Source organism: Cololabis saira, chromosome 1 (genome assembly GCF_033807715.1).
Source record: "Cololabis saira isolate AMF1-May2022 chromosome 1, fColSai1.1, whole genome shotgun sequence".
In the NCBI taxonomy this organism is placed as follows: domain Eukaryota; kingdom Metazoa; phylum Chordata; class Actinopteri; order Beloniformes; family Belonidae; genus Cololabis; species Cololabis saira.
In genome coordinates this window covers 3,860,922-3,881,538 of record NC_084587.1, presented here as the reverse complement: position 1 = coordinate 3,881,538, position 20,617 = coordinate 3,860,922, and the positions used below count along the sequence as shown (strand labels likewise).

Sequence of the window (20,617 nt, the reverse complement as noted above, 5' to 3'; positions counted from 1 at the left end):
AGAATAAAGTCGTAACATTACCAGAATAAAGTCGTAACATTACCAGAATAAAGTCGTAACATTACCAGAATAAAGTCGTAACATTACGAGAATAAAGTCGTAACATTACGAGAATAAAGTCGTAACATTACGAGAATAAAGTCGTAATATTACGAGAATAAAGTCGTAATATTACGAGAATAAAGTCGTAATATTACGAGAATAAAGTCGTAATTTATGAGAATAAAGTCGTAATATTACAGGAATAAAGTCGTAATTTATGAGAATAAAGTCGTAATTTATGAGAATAAAGTCGTAATTTATGAGAATAAAGTCGTAATATTATGAGAATAAAGTCGTAATATTATGAGAATATAATTTATGAGAACTCTAACAGGAAGAGCATCTTCTCCCTGTGTTAAAATGAGGAATATTGAGCATCTTGTGAAGTTCTATTTATATATTTATAATATATTTAATATTACGACTTTATTCTCGTAATATTATGACTTTATTCTCATATTATTATGACTTTATTTTTTTATTTTTTGTCTTAGTTTGGCCCTAATACTCCGTCGTCGTTTTGCGATAATTCTTTTAAATAAAAAAAAAAAAAAGACAGACAGACGGAGCAGCAAGGCCCCGCCCCCTCCCCTCCTGGCCCCGCCTACATCCCCTCCTAGCCCCGCCCCCCCGCTCCCCGGTTGTTCTACGGGAGAAAGAGGGAAGTGGTGACAGACGGACAGACGGAGCTCGGACTCTCCCCAAACTCTTCCTCGGACATATTTACCGGACACATAAACCTCTTCTAATGACTCAAACCCCCGCCGCGCTTCTCCAGAGGTGAGTAAAGCACAACACCTGCCTGTTTCCCGAGGTTTAAAGAGAAGCGTCGCCGTGGTTTCGGTCAACGGTCAGATTTGAATTTTGGTCGCGGGCACGCGCGCCGGACACCTGGCTCGCGGGAGCGCGCTCCTGCTCCGCTGATAAAAACAAGAGAAAACGAGGTTAGATTTGAAACAACGCTGGTTTTCCTGCAGATAAACATGTCTGGACCGGCCCTTTGTTGCCCCAGCAGCTCCAGCAGCTCCAGAGCCGCCTCTTCCAGCAGATTCTCCCCTCAAGTTAATTACTGGCGCCATGTGTCAATCAGGGGTTAATCAGGGGCTGGAAATCCTGGAAAGTGCTGGAATTTCAATGTTGTGTTTTCAAGGCCTGAAAACTGCTTGAAATTATAACTAAAAATTGCAATCAGATGGATAGTTTAGTTATTACAAGGAAGAATAGTAGAATCAGTAAGATGAAACATGTACAATGTACATAATTGTGATTAAAAAGTGGAAAAAATAATTTCGAGTATACAGGACTGTCTCAGAAAATTAGAATATTGTGATAAAGTTCTTTATTTTCTGTAATGCAATTTAAAAAAAAAAAAAAATGTCATACATTCTGGATTCAAATCAACTGAAATATTGCAAGCCTTTTATTATTTTAATATTGCTGATTATGGTTTACAGTTTAAGATTAAGATTCCCAGAATATTCTAATTTTTTTAGATAGGATATTTGAGTTTTCTTAAGATGTAAGCCATGATCAGCAATATTAAAATAATAAAAGGCTTGCAATATTTCAGTTGATTTGTAATGAATGTTTTTGTAATTGCATTACAGAAAATAATAATAATAATGAATTTAATTTATAATGCACTTTCCATTCGGAAATCTCAAAGTGCTTACAAGAAGAAAAAAAAAAAGAAAAAAAAAATCACAATATTCTAATTTTCTGAGACAGTCCTGTATAGTTTAGTTATTACAAGGAGAAATAGTAGAATCAGTAAGATGAAACATAACTAGATGTTTACAGCACGATGCAATGCACATAATTGTGATAAAAAGTGGGAAAAATAATTATGAGTATGTATATTCCTATAGATATTTTACCCCCGCGATAAGGTGCTTGAAGATTTTGAAAATGACCCTTGAAAGTGCTTGAATTTGACCTTGAAACATGTGTATGAACCCTGGTTAATGCTCCCAGATAGGTGTTCCTGCACAGGCCCGGGGGAATCACTGGAGAATCACTGGAGCTCAGTACAATGGCAGTTTAGAGGGGAAACATGAGCTGTTTTAGTTACAGACATGGACGTTACAACTAGACGAATCAATTCTTGCAGAAATGTTCAGATGAATCTGCAGAAATGTCTGTAAATTAGACTCGGGTAGTCAAGACCAAGACACTACCCAGACCAGAGAGTATCAAGACCAAGACCATGACAGACCAAGAAAAGACCAAAACCTAGACCAAGACCTTGTTAGACCAAGACAGACCAAGACTAGTTCATCTCAAGACCGAGACCAAGACACTACCAAGATTAGAGAGTATCAAGACCAAAACAAGACCAAGATGGACTAAGTCAAGACCAAGAAGTTCAGTTTAAGACGGACACAGAGACCGAAACCAAGACACTACCAAGACCAGAGAGTATCAAGACCAAGACAGACAAAGACCATAACTACTTCAGTTCCAGACCGAAACCGAGACCAAGACCAGGACAGACGAAGACAAGACTAGTTCAGCTCAAGACCGAGACCAGGACAAGACCAAACCTAGTAATGTCCTGATCCTGCGTGATTGTATTCCATCATCCTGGTTCTAGTTTCCATATGAGCTTGTTTTCAACTGCAGCTCAATAACACAGAGAAGTGGATGATGATGTTGAACTCACTAGAAATGTTTCCATCCATCAGCTGAGATCAGATCTGTGTGGCGACTGCACTACCGCTATTTCTACACTATTGGAGGATTGACTCCAGTGCTTTTAAGGATTGACACGACTACTAACTAGTCCCAAAGTCCTCTAGCAGAATAACCAGCTCCAACACCCCCCTCCACCTCAGAAAAGGAATGAATGGTAAATGTTACTGATTTAAATTGGACTGAATTTGGAGATGAAACCTGAATTTTAAATATTAAAGATTGAAATTACATTATTTACTTGCCATTATAGTAATCAGATTACACCGTATATCAGCATCACTGATGCTTAATCAATCACAACGATATGCAAATATTATTCATATATTTAGTCAAACAAGGCCGTTATAAACACAAAACTGTAATTAAATACAGACACATGCAGATGCACCAAAACATTAAATCAGATGCAAAATACAAATAGTTTACAAAACTGAACATTAACAAGAGGAAGAACTGCTGATACCAGATTCTGTCACCTTGGTGCAGCGGACTCTGTTATCTGAGACCGAGACAAGACCAGGACCACAAAAAAACGCTCTCCAGAACTCCAAGTCTACTGTAAATCAAGGACAGGAGAGAGAGGAGTTGCGGGTGAGCTCCCGGTGGCGGAAACGGGGACTTCCATGATGAAGTTAATGCTTCCTTCTGTCAGACCCAAAGGGAAAATATTCAGAAACTTTGCCTCAAGCTGAAATCTCTCCAAAGGAAATGTCTTTGTGATTAACACAAGACACGCTCTCAAACCTCTGGCATCGAAGCTGTGGATTATTTAACCCGGGGCGTGCAGGGATTCAAACGTCAGTGTTTCCTGACATTAGCCACCATGTTTATTCTGATAATAATATTAATAACAGCTGATAGGATGGTGACACCATGGTGGTTCCAAATACCTGGAAGAAACTTGTGTGTTCAGATACTTCCAACTCAGTATTCAAAAGTATAGTAATTAAGTAGTTATTGTTTAATTGCTTGGACTTCAGTGACGATGCAGAATAATCTTTTTGTCAACATATGTCTCACGAAAAACACCTTAACCCTTGTGCTGTCTTTGGGTCAAGGGAGGGTGACGGGAGAAAAGAAGGAAGGAAGTAGGAAAGGGAGTAAGGAAGGGAGAAAAGATGGAAGGGAGGAAAGAATGAAGTAAGGAAGGAAGGGAGAAAAGAATTAAGGAAGGGAGAAAAAATGGAAGGAAGGAAGAAAGTAGAAAAGAAGGAAGGGAGGAAAGAAGGGAGAAAAGATGGAAGGAAGGGAGAAAGAAAGGGAGGAAGGAATGGAGAAAAGGAAAGAAAGAAGGAAGTAATGGATAAAATAAGGAAAGAAGGGAGAAAAGGAAAGAAGGGAGGGAGGAAGGAATGGATAAAATAAGGAAAGGAGGAAGGAAAAGCAAAGAAGGTAATAAAGGAACGAATGACCGAAGGGAGGTAGGAAGAAAAGGGAGTAAAGGAGGGTAAAAAAGGAGGAAAGGAAGAAGGAAGGAGAGAGCAGGAGGAAAGAAAGATAGAAGAATTGGGTAATTTTGACCCAAAGACAGTACAAGGGTTAATAGAACAAACAGACTCAAGAACAGTTTTTTTCCCTAAAGCCATCACCTTCCAAAAAATAAATGGAAATTTTCGGGGCATTGAATACTAAACTTGCACTTTATATGAGGACCAGCACCTGTGATGAAGCACCTTTCATTTTGTTGTTATGAAATATGAACAATGACAATAATGAATCTTGGATCCCTTAGTCGTCTGCTTTTAAGTCATCACTAGTTGGACTATGAGCACCCTTGGGAGCGTTTTCTGGGGGTTAAGGGCCTTGATCAGGGCCCACCGTGGTTCACCTCGGTTACCACCCTGACACTGGTGGCTTCACCGGAAACCAGAAGATGACACGTGTGCTTGAGTTGCCATGGTAACAACAACCAGAACGTCGGACCTGAATGTGACCCGAGTCTCGGTGGTGAGAGGACGGTGAAAGAACCGCGAGCTTTTTCACTTGTCATCGCTGCTGATCTCGGCTTCGTTCTTCTTATGGTACAGTTCTTCCTTCTTCTGTCTTTTCATAGAAACGTTTCAGTTCATGTCTGAGAAAAGTCACAGTTGTATCATGGGAATTAGTTGGTGCTTTCTGCGTTTCAACTCGTATTTCTACGCCGTATACGCTGAAACTAGTAGTTGTTATTACTGGAATGATTTGAATAATGATGTTTTGGTCACAACACCTGCCCCACCTCCTCGTGAGAAACTTTCATGCACAGTCGACGCTCACAAACACCAAACAAACACTAAACAAACCCTGTTATCAGGGCGGCCGCGGGGCCTTGAGAAGTCTTAAAATCAATTTTCCTGACATAAGGCCTTTAAATGTCTTAATTTGTCTCATAAATCTCAATCCAAGGGTCTTAATTTTAGAGGGATTTTATCAGGTCATCATTAAAAAGTTTTCTTACACTTTTTGAAAAGGGAAAGTTTATTAAATCGATTTGAGGAGAAATAAATCTGTTTAGCAGTTTTTAAACAGCGCCTCAGTCAGGGTTGCCAGGTTGAGCGGGTTTCAGCCCAATTAGGCGAGTTGATAAAATCTGGGCTGAAAATTATAGGATTGGGCGGGTTGATAAAATTTGGGCTTTTCCTGGTTTTCAGAATAGAATAGAATAAACTTTATTGATCCCCCAGAGGGGAAATTCACTTGTGCAGCAGCAAACATACACACCCTCGACAGTTTTTGCAAAATATACATAAAAGTATGAAAAGGTATAAAAAAGTATATCCCAAAAAAATAACCAATAAATAGCTAAGTAATTAAAAAGAGCAATATAAAAAAAGAGCAATGTACAAAAGTACTAAACCCGAAAAATGAATAATATATACATGTGCAAAGAGACAAATACCAGTGATGCATTTAGGGAGAGAAGGTTATTACACTTTTAAACTGTACTTGTGGAGTGATGTGAGCCATTACTTGAAGAAAAAGCAATTTACAAAATATTAAGGAGAAATTATTCACAAAAAAGTTTCCATTACGACAGAGAAAAGTAGAAACGTACACAATAAACTCTCTGATATTTTATTTGCTTTAATCTACTCAATTTAATTGTAGTCTTTGTTTGGAGCCTGAACTTTTTTTTTTTTTTTTGACTTCATTTGCTTATGACTTGAAATTTATTACGCATTTGATAATTTATGGTTTTAACATAGAGAATGTTTGATTTGGGCTGTTTTTTCATTATTTCGGCGGGTTTTACATCACATTTGGGCTGGAACCTGTCAGATCTGGCAACTTGACTTCAGTAACCGTAGTCTCAAAACGAGGCAAGCAAATGGCTCGAAAATGCCAGTTTCTCTGGACATTGGGTTCAGATTGCGTGACTGTCTTTTTGGTCTTAAATTTAATTTGAAAATGGTATTAAAAAGTCTTAAATTGAACTTGTTGGAACCTTTAGACACGCTGGTTTTAATGCAGGTGCATCTCAGAGCTGCTGATCCACGACCAGGAGGCCGAGCAGAACGCATCTGTGTTTCTGTCACAGCTCTAACTCTCACGCCTGACCATTTGCATGATGGGTATTCCCCTCTCGAACCCGCTTGTTTTTCAGGTGATGCATCATAATCCTCTCAGGAGAAAAAGGTGTGCCACCACTTTTCTTTTTTCCCGTTTCAGTTACGGGGTGATCAAGTTTCGGCTCTTGGGATGTTGTTTTTCCCTTCGCTCTCACGGAGCGTGACACATTAACTCAAAATAAACCAAGACTACAGAAATACTCTGAGATTTTAGACTAGTAAAACCCTTAAAAGGGCCTGCGTGGATCCCCAGACGTCTCTGTGCAGCGAGGATTCGGCCCACAGTGCCACCGAGCTTCCCCTGGATTCCCTGCCAGTTCCTGGTGGACAGAACGTTCCTCGCCGGGATCCGTCTGTTGCTGCTCTGAAGTCCCGACGGTGCGTGAGAGTGCAGCGAAAACGCAAGCCGAGCCACTAAAGACGCAGATTTCTCTGGTGAATTCCTCCAGGCAGAAGCTCGGGTGACACATTACAGCGTATAATTGCAGCGTGACTTTTCCTTTTTCCTTTTTTTTCCCTTCCCGTCGGCAGATGGGTCATATTTAAGGATTGTGAGGAATTCCTGGAGTGGAAGCAGAGCCGGCGCCGTGCGGGTTCATAGCCGCCTGCAGCGCTGCAGGTCGGAGCTTGCAGACATTTGGAAACAAAAGAGGTGGAGATTACGTTTCTTAACGGTTGCATTGATGCCTGTTCAAGCGAGATGTCCTTCGTGAACTTCTCGTAATGGGCTTGGTGTGGAGCCATTGATTTGATTGAGCCGTCTGAGTGCCGTTTTCACGCCGGGGAGAGCGATGTGCCGTTTAAAGACCCGGGGTTTCGTTCAGAGGCGTCTGGGGGGATTGTGGTCGCGGGTGAAGAGTGAGTGGGCGGTTTCGATCGTCACCATGACTGAGAAAAGTTAGCGAAGGCCTCGACACCCTTACAGACACTCGCTGCTCGGCTTCGCTCGCTTTCAGCTGCTGCTCACACCCGATCAGCTCCGTTCCCACAGAGTCAGAACAGCAAAGGTCAAAAAGAATAGTTGTAGTAATGCAGTTTAAAAACTGTCTCCTAAAATGTCAGTTTCAAGGCAAGTTTATTTGTAGAGCACAATTCAACACAAGGTAATTCAAAGTGCTTTACATTGACATTAAAAGCGGCAAGACATATTTAAACAGTAAATAACAAATCAAATGATAAGAAAAGAGGTAAAGTAATAAAAAGCACAAGTTGTTAAACAGTAAGGGCAGTAGAGTACAGCAGGTTCATCTCATTCTTACAATGGCAAGAATTAAGTTTCTATACGGTCAAAACATATAAAGACCGGGTCAAATACAGTATTACAAAAGTAATCTGTAACAATTCGTACGGTGAATTAAACCAATTTGCCAATTCTACATCACAATGCAAAGGCTGAAGGTGGTGTGAATCTTTATTCTTGTTGTTTTTTATGTCAGAACCCAATAGGGACAGTTGTTTTTTCTTTCTCTTCTTTGAAAGGGTGAAATAAATTGAAATAAATCAATGATGGAAAGTTGTTTGTGTCCAAAGTAGAACTACAACTATTAGTCGAAACAGTCAAGGTAATTGATCATAAAACAGTTCTTTCTTCACCTCTCAGATGTGAGCGTTGCCCACAATGATGACTGGCTTGTGTTGGAAATGTGCTATACAAATAGACTTGCCTTGGCTTGATGTGGTGCAGTAGAGGAGGAAACGGCGTTAGGGAGGCAGGAAACCAGTAGCGTTGCCACATGTCTTTGCCCATGTGGAGGTGGTGATGCCACCGAGGGCTTGCAGCACTCGGCTACGTCTTCCGCCCCGCGGTCCAGCGGTGAGCTGTGCTGCACTGCTGTCCTTTCTCCGCAAGGTTATAGTAAATGAAGCTAAGTGAACTAAATGAAGCTATTGGCAACAATCTAGCTGAGGATTAAACTGGCGGTTCCAGTAAACATGGGCGAGAAGACAATCTATTATTGAGTGAGGTGCGTTCGACTCCCCGACGCTAGGTGGCGCCACACGCACTCCCATGCTGGTGTTCTTCTGGTACAATTGGTAAACAAGCGCGAAGGAGGACAACAGCATGCGAAAAATGGACGCTAACGATGCAGCCAGAGCCGGATTAAATAAATGGACTACACTAGGCAGACTGTGATTTTTGGGCCCCCCTCCATCGATGTTATTTATGAAATCTTAAACTTACCAAAGTTACTAATAAAAGTTAATTCACATTTTACATAGCATAGTCATAGTCAAGTTGGTTCTTTGTATTCCAAAATAAGTCATGTGTTGTATATTAAACAGTCTATCAGACTATTTTTAGATTTTTATTATTTATACGTTATTACAATGCTCTATTAAATGCTATTAAATTATCCTTATCTTATCGATTGTGAGCATTTTGCAGAAAATCTTAATTAAATGTGTTGATTAAATTGAATAGTTAAATAAGAAGTCAAATCTACAAAGACCAATACAATTTGCAGTAAGACAAAGTGTGCTGTAGTATGTACTGTATGTCTGTATGTGTATATGTATCTATGTGTATGCGTATGCAGAGCCGTTTGAGAGATTTGCGAGGCCCTGTGTGAAATAGCCTGGGGGGCCCTCGCGCGTGAGCGTAGCGAGCGCGCGCGAAATTTTTGGGTTTTTCGGGTCGGATCCGGTGTCTATATGCGCAATTTTAACTCTCCAATTAGCAAAATACTGGATACCTTCCCCTGCCTCATCATCATCTGGGCTTACCTCGACGCAGGGCCCCATGGCTGCTTGAGACCCGGGCGGATCTGTGATTTTTGTAACAAATTTATCAAACGTGCCTTTCAGAGAGGCATTAAACTCTTCCATTTTCTTTAGTTTTTTTCTTTTTTCATCCCCTGATGGAAATTTCCTGAATCTGTCTCGTTCTCTCGACATTGTGTGACAGTTTGTTCCAACTCCACCGTCTGGATCAGACTAGCTTTTCGTCCGCGCTTGGTCTGATCAGTTGTATTGAACAACAGACACGCGCATCATTGCACATATATTTATTGATATGCACAGACTAGAACACATTTAGGTCTGTAATGGAACGTGACTGTTGATATTTATAAGGAAAAAAAAAAAAAATTGGGGGAAAAAAAAAAACGGCCCATAGCGCCAGGCCCCTTGGGGCGCCAGGCCCCTTGGGGCGCCAGGCCCCGTGCGGTCGCATGGTTCGCACATCCCTTGCGGCGGCCCTGTGCGTATGTATGCGTAAATATATATGTATGTATACTAAATATAGTAATAATGCACATATATATATGCCTTAGGTTTTTACCGGCATGTTATCAACCATTAATATGTGTGCAGACAAAAAAAAAAAAAAAAAAAAGAATTTTTTTTTTTTTTTTTTTTTTTTTTCCCTCTGTCTGGGCCCCCCCCCCTGTCGGGCCCTAGGCACGTGCCTAGTCTGCCTTTGCGTTAATCCGGCTCTGGATGCAGCAGCGCTGTAAATGTCGTACATACTACAGTCTCCCTCTTCTGTCACCGTGTTGTTGTGATGCCGTGACTGTTGTTATTCCAGCGGCTAGCTTGGGTTGTTATACATACAGGAATAACTCGGATTAGGACGCATCATCCGGCACTAACGGCTCCATCTCAAGACCTTCATTTCGCCCCGGCTAAGGTGTAAACACGGCTTTTAAAACTTTGAAATCGTTCAGATTAAGGCAACAATTCAACTTTCAGTTAGTGCATGTGAATGTACCGACTGAGACGACGGTCAGAAAACCGTAGTTGACGGAATAGGAGTGCAGATAATTATTAGTTACAAGGTTAAATGAGCACCGAGGACCAGTAATGTTTGGTTTCTCTCTCTTAACAGTAAACGCCACCTTCAGTGTAAATAACGTAGAGAAAAACCTCTGAACAGTGAACTTTTATCATCCACATGTAGGGCTGTGCGATTAATCGATTTTAAATCTAAATCGGATTTATTAATCACAATCGATGTTGAAAAAAGGATAATCGGAAAATCGATTTTCCTTGTTTGCAGCTGCATTACAGACAGAGCTCGTCTAGTCATCTTTGTTTGGTCAAGAACATTGTAAATGTTGTCACTTTACTAAACTCAAGGAGGATTTACAGGATCTTTCAATTGCACTTCATTCCCAATAGGGAAATTTGTTTGCTATTTTTCTTTAAAAATAAAGATAAAATATTTGAAACAATTTATTCCATTGTCTTTTGTATTTTTACCAAAGAAATCAAAATCGAAAATCGGGTTTTCAGAGAAAAAAAATCGGGATTTTATTTTAGTCCAAAATCGCCCAGCCCTATCCACATGTTCAACAAAATCCTTAATGATCAGTTATCGATAATCAACTATTAATCCCCTTATCTTGTTGTCATGGCCACCTCCCAGTTCTGACTCGGTCAGCTTAGTTGCATCAAGTGAAGCTATAAGAAAAACTTTAGTTATAAACACTTTTAATTTGTAATATCAAACTTGATCGATAACCGCCCAGGAAACGGCGCTCTGCTCCCTCTCTCCTCACCTCTCTCCTCCATTAACACGTGTTTCCATCCAGATACCTGTATTGATCCGGGTTACTGTCTTATATCAGTCCCCGATATCACTGATCTGTCCCGGCCAATCAGCTGCTGGATCTGTACTTGTGAACATCTGACTCCAATCATGCAGAATGTAATTACTCAAAGTTGGTTAACACATCCAAGTAATGCTGTTAGGAGTTTAATTACTCCAGCTCGTCTAATCACCCCCCGTGGCAGCGAGTCCAGCATTCTTGAGTCATTAAATCACCCCGGGCTCGTGTCCCTGACCAAAGGCCAGCGCTCTGATCAGATATCAAAGCCGAGCCAGAGCCGCCGTCCCGTCACGCACACGAATCACGCTCGTCCCTGAGAGCTTATATCTGCAGCTTTCCAGGAGAGAGATGCTTGGTTCTGGTTCTCTGGCCGCCGGCCCGGCCCGGGCTGGCTGAGCGGCTCCTCCTCACACTCTCCCTTCTGCTCGTCTTTGTGTCTCGCTGCCGGAGAGACGGTTAATCGGGAGAACGGGCTTCTTCCAGTGACACCTTTCATGCTCGTGTATTGTTCCCTTCAGATCGCTGTTATTCATACTTTAACGCAGGAATGGTCCGATACTGGTCCAGAATAAAGATGATTGTAGCATGAAACCCTGAATTTAAAAGCAATGACTGCGTTTCCATGCAGTCAATAACCCTTTTCTAACCGGAATATTAGCAATACACGGCCATGTAAACACCAATAACCCCTTTGAATAACCGGAATTTGCCCATATTCCGGTTTTTAAAAACCCGAAAATGACCCCTGGGTTCCTCCTTTTTAAAACCTGAATATCCAAACGGAACAGGAATGTGTTTTCTGCACATGCTCTGTTCACAAGGAATCCTGGTCTTTTGAGTCCAGGAAGTTCTTATAAACACGGAGAAACCAAGACCAGGAGGAGACTAATCACTTCATAAATGTAATGAATAGGGGTGTCACGGTACACACAAGTCACGGTTCGGTACGTACCTCGGTACAGGGGTCACGGTTCGGTACGTACCTCGGTACAGGGGTCACGGTTCGGTACGGGTTCGGTACGGGTTCGGTACAACGGGAAAAAAAATACAAAAAGTCCCAAATGTATAAGACGAGTTTTTTCTTCCTTTATTTTGATCATAGCATTTGAAAGTTAAAGTTTGTTCAATTGGCTACAAAACTAAAAAGCATCTCTTATTAAAATGTAAAATAAATAGAATAAAACATTTAACTTGTGCATTAGTGTTTTTAATTTTACCACGGACTGGTTTATGTGAGTGCAGGATGGTATTGTAACGAGGCTCGAGCACTTTTAATAAATACTTGAACCCGGGCTTCTCTACTGCTGCATATGGGGGCGGAGCATTCTCCATGGGCCTTATGATAGTCATTTTAACGTTCGACAACATCATCCTACCCATCAAACTACATTCATTCTCACTTTTATTGAGCCAAGCCTATAGGCCTATGCTGCAGAAAGCAGAGTAAAGTCACACACACACACACACACACACACACACACAGGCCTGACAGCTGTCAATCACACGGCGCTGAAAACTCTGATAGTCACAGACCGACTCAGTTCCATCTTTGATTCAGCTTAAATACAAAAAAAACATAACTGGTCTAAAATTACAGCATCTATTTAGATAGATAGACACAGCGGTCTGTAACATCATTTCTGAGCTCTATAACAGAGAATAGACTCGGCGGTCTCGTTCACAACAACACAAGCACATTACAGGCAGCTGGTCAAGACACATTCTGATAAAGACATTATTTAAGAAGGTAACACTGACTCACCAATGGCAGTCGCCTCTTCCATAACCCAAAATAATCCAGGTAACGTGGAAAACAGGGTAACATTCAAAACTTTGTACAAATTTAGTCCTCTTTTAAACTTTAGCGCTAATCTCCTTCACGGCAAATTTGCTGTGACTGTTAAGGCTGATTTATGGTACCGCGTTACACCAACGCAGCGCCTACGGCGAAGGTTGCGCGTCGCCGCATAACCTCGCCGTAGACTGCGCCGTACCCTACGGCATATGCTCTGCGTCGATTTAACGCAGAACCATAAATCAGGCTTTACAGCCAACCCGCTTTGGCTGGCGGCCCTGGTGCGTTCAGGACAGTTGTAAATTAAGAATTAGAACATTTTATCGTTATTATAGCCTACAATTTATGATGATATATGAATTGCACATATATTTATTGATATGCACAGACTAGCACACATTTACACTCAAAACTTTGTACAAATTTAGTCCTCTTTTAAACTTTAGACATTTTAAACATTTTTAAACATTTACACTCTGTTGTATTAGACGCTATATAAATAAAATTGAATTGAATTGAATTGAATTGAATTTAGGTCTGTAATGGAACGTGACTGTTGATATTTATAAGGGGAAAAAAAACGATGATTGATTTATTTTATTTTATTTTTTTTTTAACTCAGTCAGACGTATTCGCCGTATGACTGCGTGAACTGAACCGTGACCCCCGTACCGTGACGGGACGGGACGAATACAAATACCGTTACACCCCCTAGTAATGAAGGATATGAACATTTCTGCATTTGTAGACGGTAGAAAGTACCGGGATAGAAGATTTACAAGAAGGTGAGCGAAAAGTTTGTTGGATTTGTAGGATTTTGAAGCGGAAATGACGGGAATTGCGCCATGACGTTCTCCAAGCGTCGCTGGTTCGATGGAAATATCCCAAATGATTAATCACCATGTATACAGGGATAACCCTGTTTGCTCACACATGGAAACAGATTATTCCCAATGTTTCAGTAACCGGAATATTGACCTTAACACATATTTTAACTGTAGGTAAACGTAGTCAGTGATGTGTTGAAACCATGACCAATACTGAGTTTTGTTAGCTGTAATCCTCAACACAGCAGCTCCAAATAACTTCTTCCTTCCTAAACGTTTCAGTAACGTACAATGGAACGGAAACTGACTGTGTTCATGCCTTTCAGGATTGTTGATTTAAAAAAAACCAAAACACTGATAAGATTATCAGCTCTGAGGATTAATAACTTCTTGAGGACGTCACCTCCTCTGAGGTTTAATTCTGGTCAGGAGTTTGAGGTTTGTGAGCGGTTCTGGGGACGTTCATGCACATGGATTATTGAAGTCAGATGTGAATCACCGACCCGCCTATCTGAGATCACCTCAGGAGCAAAAATGCATCCAGAAAATCCTTCTGGACGCCTGAACTCTGTTGTCGTGTCGGCTAAGAGATCTGGGAAATGTTTTGTTTGGCAACACTGATAGCAAAGGACGGGTCTCCCTACGGACGGATAGATAATGGCACATAATAATACGTAAAAAGGTGACATCACCTGCAGTCCTTGTTTCATCTTCGGCAGAATAAGTTTCAGATGTTTTGGTAGCAACATCGTAACTAGGGGTGTAACGGGACACGCATTCGTACCGAACCTTTCAGGGCCGTCGGTAAAAAATGTAACGGCAGATGGTTAAATGAAAATGTACCGAACTGTGGTTTTTGTTTACCGTTACACCCCTAATCGTAAATGATGACGATGGATTCAATCACTATTGTCTGTCATTTACCCAAGCTGAGCATTTCCTGTATCCGAGCTACAAAATGCACCGTTTGTCTCGTTTGGTCTTGAGAAGCTTGGGGGGGGGGAAAGCTCATTAAATAAAGAAATGTTAGTCTCACACTATCAATACCAGCTTAGTGGTGATTGTCTTTGGTCGATGCTGAATGTTGCGTACTTTCAAATTACTATTCTGGATTGTACAATAACCACTAATATTCAGTCATGATGGTAATATTCACACTTGGTCTTGACCTTTTCTAATGTGTGAAATTATCGGTTTTGAGATTTTCTGCCTGAACACAAATGTGCTCATCTGATTTATTTGCCTGAATTACAGACGGGAAGAACAATCCTTTGGTGAACCTTGATGTTGCTTATCTCATTTTAAAGAAGGTTCACAGGAAGTAATACACCACTAAAACGGTGTATATGGCTTTCGTGTTTCAGTCGGACAGTTAGGTCCAGTCCCAATCCCCCCCTAGTCCTACTTTTCAGTCCTACCCCTACATTTTGCGCGTTCCCGTGAGGGTAGTGGTGTCCCAATTCCTCTTTTCATGTAGGGGTAGTGGGGATAACGAGGGTTAGGAGCAGGGCTTGAAATTAGCAGTCGCCACTCGCCATTTGCGACCTAGATTTTGCTGTGGCGAGACATATTTTTGGCTGTCTCGCCACTTGGCGACCTAGAAAAATTATACCACTCCAATCCAGAGGGTGGCGGTAATGCTCATTTTCGTTGGTTGCCAAGCGCCGCTAACGCGTCAGAAGAAGAAAAGTAAACGAGGGAACATAACATAACAGGTAAAATATGCCAAAGTCCGGTATTTTATAATCTCTCCGGTCAAAATGTCCGGTGAAAATACTCACTGGGGCTGCGGGACTCCGCGGGAGTACCGCGGAGGGACACGCCGAGCCCCGGTGCCGGGAGCCGGGAGGAAGCGGAGCTGCGGCGCCGACATCCACGTGTGCGTTGATGGTTCCGCGTCGCACCGACGCAGAGCCTACGGCGTAGGGTCTGCGTTGGTGTGACGCAGAACCATAATTCCGGCTTAAAAGTAAACAACATGCGCCCAAGTACCCGTGCATGACAGGCGGACACACACAGGGAGAAGAGACAATTTCTTTAATTTTATTTTTTTTTTTAAACTTTATCCTTATGAACGCAATTGTTATATACTTGTTGGTAGTCCAACTTTCCTTATTTTAATCAGAACACTTTCTTTTTTCCTCTTCGGCGTGGAGTAGTGGGTTTGGAGCGGCAGCCATCGGTTAGTTTTTTCTTTTTAGATCCGAGGCTTTGCGTAGATGGTGGCTTCCGCAACTTTCAGGCGCTTTTTCTGCGCAAGCAAGCTTTATAGATGAGGCCCCAGGACTGTTACCGCAGTAACGCGGAGTAGTACTCGGTGCCGGGAGCCGGGAGGAAGCGGAGCTGCGGCGCCGACATCCACCTGTGCGTTGATTTATGGTTCCGCGTCGCACCGACGCAGAGCCTAGGTTACGCGCAAGCTTCTGCAATATTTATTTATTTATTTTTTGAAGTTACGCTCGCGAGTCAATTGACGGGACTTATTTTATTTTAAAAACCCTGTTTTTCAATAAAAATACTATTACATGACTTGCATTGATATTGTACTACTGCATATGATTTATTTTTAACCTCAATAAATTCATATAGCCTATCACAAATGTGTGTGAGGTGAGGAGGGAGGAGGAGGAGGAGGAGGGGGAGGAGGAGGAGGAGGGGGGGGGGGGGGGGCAAATAGTTTGTATATTTGAATCTAATGTACTTCATGCGTCTTCTTACTGCTGCATAGGGATTTATACTGTTCTTCCAGAATAGTTGAAAAGTCCTTTTACACAGCACATTTGATTGAGAAGAACGGGATGACTGTTATATGGTACTACTATGACTGCTATATAAGTAGTGATGACGAAATACTCTAGTGAAGCAACTTTTTGGTTTTGGCGAGTAAAAAATCTGTTTGGCGAGTAACTTTTTTGACCTACTAGCCACTTGGCTAGTAGGTCAAAAAGTTAATTTCAAGCCCTGGTTAGGGGGTATGAATCTAGCCCTTCACAGCGAGGGATTTCAGATGCTGACTCGCCGACCGAGGGCTAGAGAAAATTTCCCAGAATGCTTTACGTCATCATTTGCAGACTGAATCAAACAAAAAAACATGGCGGACATTTCTCATTTTTTAGTGAATAAAATCAATATTTTGAGTTAGTTTCTGCATAAAAATGCGTTTTGATTACATTTCTAGCAAGAAATAGATATTTTACTTTCATAATATTCACTCAGTGAATGTACATAATCACTCGCTTGCTCGTTGTTGCGTTGTATCTTCAGATCTCGCCAGAATAAAGGCTGATTTATGGTTCCGCGTTACACCAACGCAGAGCCTACGGCGTAGGTTACGCGGCGACACGCGCTGTACGGTGCGCGTCGCCACGTAACCTACGCCGTAGGCTCTGCGTTGATTTAATGCGGAACCATAATTCAGGCTTAATGTGAAGCTGCAACGTTTTCCACCTGATCTCACAAAAATCTGTGAAATGCCCAGGACGGCTTACGTACCCGAACGTAAACCGCGCAGTGACGTAGCAAGTGGTGTCCCTAGGGCAAGGGGGAGATTACAAAGCCCTAATGGTAGTGAGTAGGGTGGACATTGGGATTGGCCCTTAACGAGCTTCTTTGCAGAGGAACTTTGTTCAAACTCTGCAGATAGAGATGCATTTTTAAACTCTGAGGATGTGGAGAGGAATGAAGGAACCGGATGTCTGAGACTCATTTCCTCATTTAGCTTAAAAAAAGCTAGTCTGACAATATCTGTGGTCACAACAGCAGCTGGTGGTGCCGCCCACAAAGGTGGAGAATGACACATCTGTAGGGGCTTTTATGCAAAATTGGAGTAAATTACAGGATATTCCAGTTATGTTCTGGTAAATTTGAATGATTCCCAAAAGTGAGGGATGTATAAATAACTTACACTTTCATGTCTCTTCGCTGGAAGTCGTTGCTCAACGTTTCCTGTAACCCAACTCTTACCAAACATTCACTCCTCTGTTTAAAGACACCAGAAAGTCTTCCGCTAGATGACTCTGCCTTTTGATGAGGACAAAAAAGTAACAATGAAAACGGGAACTAAGGTTACTCAAACATGTGACCCCGAGGCTGCGACGTGTTGGACGGTTCATCAGCTCGGGACCGAGATCGGTAGTAAGTAAACGCATCACGATGATGTTTGATTACACTAGGAAATAGAGCGGCGCAATTAATCTCATTTTAATTGTCATTTCAATTTTTGTTCCCAAAGATCATAGAGAAATGTATTCAAGAAAGCGTCTTTGTTCTTTTTGTGTGTAATATAAAGTTTTGAGCATTCCTACCAGCAGTTCCTTCGTCGGTCCGAATCGTTTCTGTGCCGTCTTGAATTTCGTTTAGTCCCCGACTTACGTTTACATCCGTAATTAGACCTGGGTATCGATTCAGATTTCCAAAATCAATTCGATTCGATTCACAAGGGCCCGATTTGATATTATATTCGATTTTCGATTCGGGTGAGGATATTTCAGAGACGGGACCAACTTTAATGTTTACATCAACAATTGAGCCCAAAGCGGTTTGGGTTCGATTCATTGCTGGTTTCATGTTTTGTTTTGTTTTTTATCTCGTGAGACTACCTGGCTTTCAACTGTAGCTGCATTACACACGGTAGAAAAGACATTAAATTATCGATTTGGGGATTTTATGAATCGATATCAGATCATTCAAATCATTTGAATAATTGCTTTTTTATTTATTTTTTTTTACCTGGCCCTATGCGAAATGTCAGCATTATTAATGTTCAGTTCAATAATATGCAACATGCTTTAAAAATCTGAAATCATTTTAAATGACTGATTTCAGTGTTGACTAAAAGTAAAGTTTGAAATGTAGTTGGTTAGCCCACTGCTAACGTGGTAGTTGTAGTCCATCAGTTTGGTTCACCAACGAATTGACAGCTGGAGAACAATGTACCGTATTTTAAGGGATTTAACTAAAAACAACGTAGAAGAATGTAACCGTGAAGAGCAGCTGAGACCTTCCTGTGGTACGTTGTGTGGTCAGACTTACCCGAGCAACACAATGAGCCTCCTGATATTTTTCTGTTCTTTGATTCATCCCTTTTATACTTAACGTTAACTAACCAGCGGAGAACAGAGTGGCTCCACAAACCCAGCGATGGCTCTGACCTTGTGGTGAACATGTGACTAACCAACAACCACGTCTCCACAATGCTGATAATCCAGCTGATAATCAATATTGATTCTGATATCAGTGGGAGGTGGTCGTTGACGTTGGCGGTTTTCAAATAGAATAGTTTTCTTAAAGTGTAACAACTGTAGAATAAATGAACGTCTTCATGAATAAGTTTAAATGGAATGTTTTTGACTTTTGTTGTCATTCTGGCCATCAGATTGTCTCCATCTTGGGTTAAAATTCACTAGTAACTCAAAGTTTTATAGTTTATTTTGCTAATTCTTTTGGTCCGACAAGACATTTTTAGGTTATTTTTTTAATTACCGACATGTTTCAGCGATTCCTTTCGCCTTCATCAGTCACAAGACGGTGTGTGTGACCCGTCATTCATCAGCTGATGTTAAAAGGAGCTGTGACTCACCTGTCGGGTTAAATTGTAAAATGAACTTTATTAAATCAAAGTTTTATAGTTTATTTTCTCATATACTGATAATATATAACTGATGCCTCTAAATTGCCCCTAGGCCTGAGTGTTTGTATAAACGACTCTGTGCAGGTTTAAGCAGGTGTATAAAAGGATGGTTGGATGGATGGAGAAATGGTGAAAAGAAATAATGAAAAACAGATTTGGAATTGATTTAAGGAATCTGTCTGTGTTTAGGAAGAACAGATTTCCAGGGATGTTTGTGATGACCAGTAAATGAAAAGGAGCTTTACGACTAGTTATCCAGTTTTCATACTGAATAAAACAGTTTCAGAAACTCACTAAAGCTCAGCTTTTATCCTCTCATTCAAGTCTTGGTCTTGAGCTACCGGATGTTTGTCAAACCGCTGGTGTAGTTGACGTACGGCACCATGATTGACTCTAGCTCTTGGAAAGAAAAACAGGAATCTGCTGCAGGTCAGTCCTTTCAGGAAAACCAGACCTGGCAAAGAAAACTGTGGTTTCGTGGTCGTCCCGGGGAAAGTTTGACGTGTGGTGAAAGCTCGGGATCAAACCACTGACCTTTCTGGTTAAAGAAAAAAACCCACACAAAGTCGGCGGTTGATCCGTTTATGTTAAGAGTTCTGGCTCAAGATGGACCCGGTTCCTCCTCCAACTCCAAGTTTGAAGGTTGAAACTAAACTTCCACGGTGCAGTTCCTCTACTGACCACTAGGGGCAACAGTGAGTCCATCTCCGTTCACTTCCACATTGAAGTGTCATTTTTACAGCGAGGTCCAAAAGATAGCTTTGGTCTCCGTCTCTCCATTTCACACCCATAACCTTATGGAGGGGGATTTATTTTTGTATCACATCAGGTAAAATTATATAAAAAAACATGTTTATGTATAATTAAAGGTATTAACATTGTATTAACTTTTAAGCACAACTTTTGTACTGTGAATAATTCAGTTCAATTCAGCTTTGTTTATTTAGTGCCAAATCATGACAAATTGAATCTCAAGGCACTTCAACTGACAGTTCAATTTAGACCAAATTACTCCATTAAGCCAGTAAATTAACAATAATGATTATTCCTTCATTGAGGAAACCAACAGTCTGCACCAAAACCTTTTCTAATAGATGTAAACTCCTGCCTCCTGAGCAAGCACTAGGGGACTGTGGAAAGGAAAAACCTATTAGAGCATAGTCTTTAAAATATTAAAAACAAATAGCTGGGACTAGCTGTGTGTTGGTGTTGAAGGGCCTGAAGACGAAGCTGAGCTAAGACTAGGCTGATTGTGCTAACGGCTAAACGCTGCAGTCATTTCTGGTGAACGATATTTATGACGAGAGGTTCTGTCTGCTCGGACCTGCAGCCAGTCAGACCCTTTTTCCACCAAACCGGTTCCAGGGCTGGTTCTGGTTCACAACTCGTTCAACTTGGAACCAGCTGAGAACTGGTTTGTTTTTCCACAGCTCGGGTGCTAAAGGGAGCAACATCAGTTACCTCTCTGCAAATGTCAGTTACGTCACTGCGTTTACGTGAAAGTTGCAGCAACAACCAGGTATCTGCTCTAA

The 20,617-nt window shown here is 41.3% G+C and overlaps 1 protein-coding gene across 1 annotated transcript in view; it reads left to right on the top strand.

Moving 5' to 3' along the window:
- The first annotated feature begins 684 nt into the window (after positions 1-684).
- Positions 685-20,617, top strand: part of LOC133449108 (inactive rhomboid protein 2-like) — a 74,233-nt gene continuing 54,300 nt past the window's right edge. The window contains exon 1 of the mRNA XM_061728273.1: positions 685-822. The gene's annotated coding sequence lies outside the window, so the exon portion shown is untranslated. The remainder of the gene's footprint in view (positions 823-20,617) is intronic.